Source organism: Sapajus apella, unplaced genomic scaffold (assembly GCF_009761245.1).
Source record: "Sapajus apella isolate SASKATOON/1434 unplaced genomic scaffold, GSC_monkey_1.0 scaffold8, whole genome shotgun sequence".
In the NCBI taxonomy this organism is placed as follows: Eukaryota; Metazoa; Chordata; class Mammalia; order Primates; family Cebidae; genus Sapajus; species Sapajus apella.
The window spans coordinates 4,300,455-4,308,473 of NW_022436948.1; the positions used below are offsets into that span (position 1 = coordinate 4,300,455).

At 49.7% G+C, this 8,019-nt stretch overlaps 1 pseudogene across 1 annotated transcript; it reads left to right on the plus strand.

Moving 5' to 3' along the window:
* The first annotated feature begins 2,853 nt into the window (after window positions 1-2,853).
* On the plus strand, window positions 2,854-8,019 carry LOC116551035 (annotated as a pseudogene). Its single transcript, XR_004268677.1, has 2 exons — window positions 2,854-2,899; window positions 6,800-8,019. The product of XR_004268677.1 is annotated as a glyceraldehyde-3-phosphate dehydrogenase pseudogene (transcript).

The following is an 8,019-nucleotide window of genomic DNA, read 5'->3' on the forward strand; positions in this document are numbered from 1 at the left end:
GGTGTGATCCTCCATGCCCGGGCACAAGCTCCTTCTTAAGCGCTAAGTGATGCTGACTGTATTTGCTTTCTGGGGCTGCCATAACAAATTCCCACAAACCAGGTGGCTGAAAACCAGGGAACTGCGTCATTTCAAAGTTCCAGAGGGTAGAAGTCCAAAGGTGAGGTGCTGGCAGGGCCACCCTCCTCTGAAGCCCCCAGAAGAATCCCTTTGCGCCTTGCCCAGCGCCTCGTGGGTGTCTTCGGTCTCTGGTGCTCCTTGGCTTGGCCTCCATCTTCATGCAGCCTTTCCCTGTACATCCCTCACTTATAAGGTCACAGCCGTTGGATCTAGGAGCCCCCCACCCCAATCCAGGATGACCTCATCTGAACCTGAATACGTAGGCAAAGACTCTCCAAATAAGGTCATATTCACACACACGGAGAGTTTGGGCTGCGATCTGCCTTTTGAGGGACACGACTCAGACCACCACAGGGCTCAGGCCTGTCCCAGGAATGCTGTGCCCTCGGGGCTGCTCCAGGCTGGAAGGGGGCAGGAAGAAGTGCCAGCCTCCAGGGTTCTGCCAGGGGCCACACTCCAGCCTACACATTGGGTACTGGAGAGAGCCAAGCTGGAGGACAGTTGGAACAGAGGCTCTGACAACCGTGGGAACAGCTCACACAGTTCTGTGGCGCTCTGGGTGTGACCTGCTGCATCCCCTCACTGTATTTGTTCTCTGCATCTAGAAGCATCCTCTCCACAGGGCAGCGGTTTCCCTGCGAGGCTCCTGGATTATTCCCGATGATTTGCTTTGCTGCCAGCACAAAGACTAGCATTTATAGCCACTCTCCAGAGAGACCCCCAAGACCCAACTATAGGAGAATCACAACAGAAGCCTGGCGAGGTTGCTTGGCAACCACTCCCTATTGTGCCTACTGTGACCTCGCCTTCCCAGGCTTCCTGCAGGGCTCCTGCACACGGCCACTGTCATCAGCCGGAGGTGAATGCCAGTGTGGGGCTTTCCACAGCTCTTCGCCTGTCCCCTTCCTCCCAGGAGCTAAAGACCCTGGAGGGGCTTGGAATCCCAGGCTTCCGGAACCTGACTCCTGCCCGTTACCCACTGGCCAGCAAAGTCATTGGGCTCTGAGGTCCGTCACCACCTAGTCACCTGGTCCCTGCCCTGTTGCTCCTCTTTTGCAGGACTTGGTTTGGCTCTCTTGTCCTCAGTCCACATCTTGTCTCAAAGGCCATCCCTGACACAGGGCACTCCCCAGTAGACATGTGGATAGCTACACATCCCCGGTTTCCAGGGACACTTGTGACTTCACGTATTCACCCTCTATTTTAAAAAGTCACATTTCCCATGAAGCACTGGGTACGGCATTCACAGCGCATTTCCTGGACTGCTGTGTGCTTTGGGTAGCTGCCGGGTGACGCCATAGCAGAATGTATGCCACTGTTGCCAGATAAATACTCCTTCTTAGCATACGTTGCAATATAATGTAATCCAACCGTGCCTGTTTGGTGATGTTAATGCCAGGATTTTTTATTTGGTTTTATTGTGGCAAGAACACAAGAGCTCTGTCCTCTTGAGATGCTAAGTGGGCACTGCAGCATCGTGACTCTGGGTGTGACGTTCTGCAGCGGATCTCTAGCTCATTCCTTTGGCTTAACTAAAACCTGATGCCTGCTGAGCAGCAACTCCCCTCCTCCCCTCGCCGGCCCCCTGGCAGCCCCCTGGCCACTCTTTGGTTCTATGAGTTTGGCTACTTTGGCCACCTCGTGTAAGTGGAATCCTGCAGGATTTGTCCCCGTGACTGGCCCAGGTCACTCATCGTGTTGTCGTGCATTGCAGAATTGTCTTTGTTAAGGCTGACTAGTATTTCACTGGATGGGTGCATCATGCTTTCTTTATTCGTTCAGGTGTCGATGGACATTCAGGCTGACTCCACATCTTAGCCGTTGTGAATGTACGTGGGAGTGCAGACATCTCCTGGAGAGCCTGATTCCAATTCTTTTGGATAAATACCCAGGATTGATTAATGCAGCTGTGGCAGGGGATCAACGGGCAGCTGTGCTGGGGCCGGGGGCAGGTGCAGGGCACGAAGAAGGAAAGTAGGGGGTGAGGAAGCGGCTCTCTGAGGGCTGGGCTCTGGTTACACCTGGTTCCCCAGCCTCAAACCGGCACTGTCTCAGTCTCCTCCCAAGTCCGATGAGCCACAGGCCTGCCCTGGATGCTGGTATCCATACCATCACCACTGTCTTGTTCAGGCTGTTTAATTCCTCCTTGCAAGCATGGCAGAAGAACCCCCCTCCGACCCCACCTCTAATCCCTTCCTCTCCTTTGACCTTCCCCAGGACACACAGGCTCAAAACATGAACATGTCTTTCCCGATCATGGGTTCCTGTTACCCCAGGGGAGTCCAGACCTGGACACATGTGCACAGAAGCCCCCACCTGTCCATTCTCAGCCCTCGCACCAGGGCTCCAGCTCAGCCCCAAACCCTCAGGTCCAGAGTGTCCTCTGAGCTCCATGCCAGGTCTCCTATTGAGAGCTCCATTCCAGATGCCCATTCTTTCAAGTATTCACTGAACACTTGTCCAAGAACTGTCCTAGGTGCCAGGGATACAACATGGAACTTAAATTTGGTGAGGTAACTGATAGTAAACAAAGACACAATCATGCAGCAGATACTGGTAAAAGCTACAATGAGTAATTCAGGAGCAGGATGGGAAGAGCTGGCTGAAAGAAGGAGACACGAGAAGAACAAAGAGGAAGGATGCCCAGGTGGAGAAAAGAGCCCACACAAGTCCCGTGATCAGGAGGGAAAGCAGAGAACAGTGCAGCTAGAGGTGGTGAAAGGGACAGCAGGCATGGTCCTGGGCTGGGTGCCCCTGGAGCAGACGCTCCCTGCAGGAGGTAAACAAGGGCTGGCTCTGGGGCTCAACACCTGTGGATATCCGCAAGCATGGAGCCTCCACGAGGGCAGGAATCTCTGTTCTGCTTACTGAAGTATCCTAAGGGATAGAAACAAGCACACAGTGTGTGTAGGGGTGCAGAACCATGAATGATTGAATGAATGAAGACAAATACATGACTCCTGGATTTGGTCACACAGAGGCTACTGGTGACCCTGACAAGTTGTAGAGGCTCCAGAAGACTGATAGGCACTGGGGAGGTGAGATCAAGACGGGGACACATAAACCTTGAAGGGGACTCAGCACACTGTGTTTGAAGTCTCTACATGCCCCTTGGCTGGTATGCTCCTTCAGGTTGGGGCCTGAGCCCCGTGCCTCTCTGCACCCCACCAGCCAGCACAGCATGCAGCCACCACTTGGCACATGTTCAGTGAATGTTCATCAAACACAGATGTCACGTTGATGAACAATCAGGAGCTGACCAAGGTCACTTCTGCTCAGAATCCACCAGCCACCCCTGGTCACACAGCCTACCCAAGGGCAGGAGGCTGGCCATGTCATTATCATGACTACCTTGCAGGGAGTGAGAAGACCCAGAGAGAAGCACAGAAAGTGTCTGCTCCTCTCCTCAAAAGCAAATCCCATTCCACCCGCAAATACCACTGGAGGCCTCACCTGGGGTCAGGTGCACACCGGCCTAGGAGCTCTCGGTCTAGTAGTAGAGATGACTCATAAGCCAACATTCCAGCCCAGTGCTTTAAGAGTGGTGTGTCCTGCGACCCCAGGTGTTGGTGGGTGCTGCTCCAGTTGACGGGATCAGAGAGGGAACTTCAAGGCAGTAACACTTGCTGTGGCCTAGAAGGATGAAGGATTTCTCCAGCCCACCTCCCTAGAGATAGGACGATGCTACCCTCCTAGAATGTTACTGCCTTCTAGTATTGCCTAGTGGTAACTGCCCTGCCCAACCAGAGCATCAGAGAAGGGCAACAGTAAGGTCTGCCTTCTGCACTGTAAAATCCTTGCCTAGAGTTCTAGTTTTTGCATGTAAAATCATGTGAGTCATTAACGTATTGCAAAACTCTGAAAGATAATTTTGAATTCCTGAATATCAAAGAATCTACATCCCTCCCTCCATTATTACAACTCTGTGGTCAAGATTTGAATCCTTACTACAATTCAGTCAGGACTTCCATTACCACAAGTGATTTTGAGATTGTTATGTGAGCAAGTATCATCGGGGTTAAGTGGGTGAAGCCTCGGAGTAGTGTTTGGTCTCAGTATTGCTGACTGCCTTCAGTCACATGCTGCTGGGCCTCTGCTCCAAGGGGCCACACAGTGACAACACAGGGGACGACACTGGAAACTTCCTGTTCAGATCGCACAATGCACAAGTGAAGCTTCTTCACTTCCGATACAGTTAGTATCGATTCTCAGGCCTCAAGGCATTTCCATTTCAAAGTTCTTTGCAGTAGTTCAATTTTGCCCTGTGATATTTTGTCTTTTATAATATATTTGGTGTAATGTTTGCGTGTTTATGGTCTTTTTACATTTTTGTACATATTTGGTCCTATTCAGAACATCTGAGCAATGTTACTCTGAAGGGCAGTTCATACCTGATAAAACAATTGGTGGTTTTTTTTGTTTTTTGTTTTTTTTTACTGTCACTTTATTGTCTTGGTGGCCACTTGGTTGTTTCTTTGCTTGTTGCTGTTTTTAGTACCTGAATCAAGGATAGGCCACTCATTGTACCAGCCAGTAAAAGACAGTGAATGAAGACACGGGGATTTTAGTTTCAACAGAGAATTCAGATGAACTAACTTCAAGCCCAGGAGAAAGAACACGGGGCTTACTTTTAGGAGAAGTATTACATTGCTGATAATACAGTCCAGTAGCGATAATACCTTGATAACCAGGCCATCATAATGAAACCGAATAATCAGTCCAGTCCACTGATTGCAAGGACACAACTGAAGTTAAAAAGGAAGTCAGATTTCACAGGGATGTTCAGACATTTTCTCCCTTACTGCCCTGAGCACATGCTCTAGTCATCTCATTTCTCAAATGTAGTTGATTTTTATAAAGCACAATTGGGGAGAATATTTCCAAGAACCATTTGGGAATTCCAGGCTTAGGCTGAGTGCGGTTGCTGACGCCTGTAATCCCAGCACTTTGGGAGGCTGAGGCGGGAGGATCACTTGAGCTCAGGAGTTCAAGAACAGCCTGGGCAACATGACAAAACCGTGTCTCTACAGAAAATACAAAAATTAGCCAGGCATGGTGGTGGATGCCTGTGGTTTCAGCTACTGGGGGTACTGAGGCAGGAGGATTACTTGACCCCGGAGTTGGAGGCTGCAGTGAACCATGTTCACACTGCTGCCCTCCAGCCTGGGTGGCAGAGTAAGACCCCGTCTCAAGAAGAAAAAAAAAGAAACGAAAGAAAATTGTAGAGTTATCATAGACAACAATATGTAAAACAAATTAAATATGCAAACGTTGTGAAACCTCAGATGATATCATCGTGGTTCTTGATCATTGGTCTTCGCCAGCTAACAATTTTCAATTTTCAAAGTGCTGCAACATTAACAATCGGCCTACCTCAGAAAGAAAGCATCAAGGGAGCTGAGTTTCTATTTTTAGACATAGTAATTTCACAGATATCAGCGAAGCAGACAGTATACCAAATCAATAGAGTCACATTTAAAAGGAGGGGCTGGGGGCTGGGGGAGAAAGGCCGCTCTGTAATAGAGAAAACAGATTAAATCATTTGACCCAGTTTTGTGAGAGTGCTTTATAAGCAAACTTCAAGTATAAGTTCTATAATGTTTTATGAAATCTAGTTCCAAAATGGATGTTTGAATTCAAATTTGAGGGTTTATATGTATTAAGATATTTAAATGTGTCAAAGTTATAACATAAGCATGCCAGATATAAAAATCGATTTTGGAAATAATAAAATAGAGCAAACACTTTTTAAATCAAATTTAAATGCATATTCACGTCTTTTCTCAATAAGGCGATTCGTAAGTCAACAAGGCCGACTCTTCACAAAAGGAGTAAAGCTCTAAAATCTCACGTCTCCAAGCATTTACCACTTGTATTTCCAGGAGACAAAGCTGGTGCCATTTCCTTGAGGGTAGAGATCATCTGGTATTCACCTTTACAGTCCCAAAGCCTGGAGCCACGACACACACGAATGACAATGATAAAGGCAGGAGGACAGAGGGAGAGACGGTAAAGAGGTGGGCCTTCTCCACCTCCCCAGTACCTCACTCTTTATGGAATAAATAATGCGTCAACAAATTCACTGACCAGACACAGGACTTGGTGTATGCAGCCCTCTGCTTCCAGCCTCTTCCCAGCTGTACACACCTTCACCCTCCCAAATGATCTAACCAAAGCACTTGCTCCACGTGCACCCCTTCCCATTAGGAAAAAATAGGACAAAGGGCTGACCAGTTAACGAATGCCACCATACACATGTGAAACAGAGCAGCTGGCTGTTATGTGGAAGGTCAGGGACACGGGTGTCAGATAGCTCCAACTTCCCTTCCTCCACGTAGTACTTTCATGAGCCCCCCTTTCCTGGTGTACAACACGGAAATTATTATTCCTAAAAAGCAGGGGCACAGTGCAGATGAGGTCACGGTTGAGGACACGTAGCACATACTTGTAACAACAGTAGCAGCCACTCTTCACCCCACCTCACAGCTTTGTGGCTATGGAATCCATGTCTCTTTACCAAGGGACACCCATGGTGCAGATGTGAATGCAATGGTCTTCCTTACCTTTCATGACAGCAACTTAAGGAATAGCATGTAAGAATGTTCTTATTTCGGCTCTCTGCTCCTCCTGTTTGCCAGACAGCCACATCTTGTCCCCCATTGCCAGCCACATCCCTGAGACACCACGGGGAAGGTGAAGGTCGGAGTTAACGGATTTGGTCGTATTGGGGGCCTGGTCACCAGGGCTGCTTTTAACTCTGGTGAAGTGGATATTGTCACCATCAATGATCCCTTCATTGACCTCAACTACATGGTCTACATGTTCCAGTATGATTCCACCCATGGCAAATTCCATGGCACTGTCAAGGCTGAGAACGGGAAGCTTGTCATCAATGGAAATCCCAACACCATCTTCCAGGAGCAAGATCCCTCCAAAATCAAGTGGGGTCATGCTGGCGCTGAGTACGTGGTGGAGTCCACTGGCGTCTTCGCCACCATGGAGAAGGCTGGGGCTCACTTGCAGGGGGGAGGCAAAAGGGTCATCATATCTGCCCCTTCTGCTGATGCCCCCATGTTTGTGATGGGCATGAACCATGGGAAGTATGACAACAGCCTCAAGATCGTCAGCAATGCCTCCTGCACCACCAACTGCTTAGCGCTCCTGGCCAAGGTCATCCATGGCAACTTCAGTATCGTGGAAGGACTCATGATCACTGTCCATGCCATCACTGCCACCCAGAAGACCGTGGATGGACCCTCCAGGAAACTGTGGCATGATGGCCGTGGGGCTCTCCAGAACATCATCCCTGCCTCTACTGGTGCTGCCAAGGTCATAGGCAAGGTCATCCCTGAGCTGAACGGGAAGCTCACTGGCATGGCTTTCCATGTCCCCGCTGCCAATGTGTCAGTGGTGGACCTGACCTGCCATCTGGAAAAACCTGCCAAATATGATGACATAAGGAAGGTGGTGAAGCAGGTGTCAGAGGGCCCCCTCACGGGCATCCTGGGATACATTGAGCACCAAGTGGTGTCCTCTGACTTCAACAGTAACACCCATTCTTCCACCTTCGATGGTGGGGCTGGCATTGCCCTCAACGACCACTTCGTCAAGTTCATTTCCTGGTATGACAATGAATTTGGCTACAGCAACAGGGTGGTGGACCTCAGGTCCCACATGGCCTCCAAGGAGTAAGACCCCTGGACCACCGGCCCCAGCGAGAGCACGAGAGGAAGAGAGGCCCTCACTGCTGGGGAGTCCCTGCCACAGAGTCCCCCACCACGCTGAATTGCCCCTCCTCACAGTTTCCATGAAGACCCCTTGAAGAGGGAGGGGCCTAGGGAGCCCCACCTTGTCGTGTACCATCAATAAAGTCCCCTGTGCTCAGCCAAAAAAAAAAAA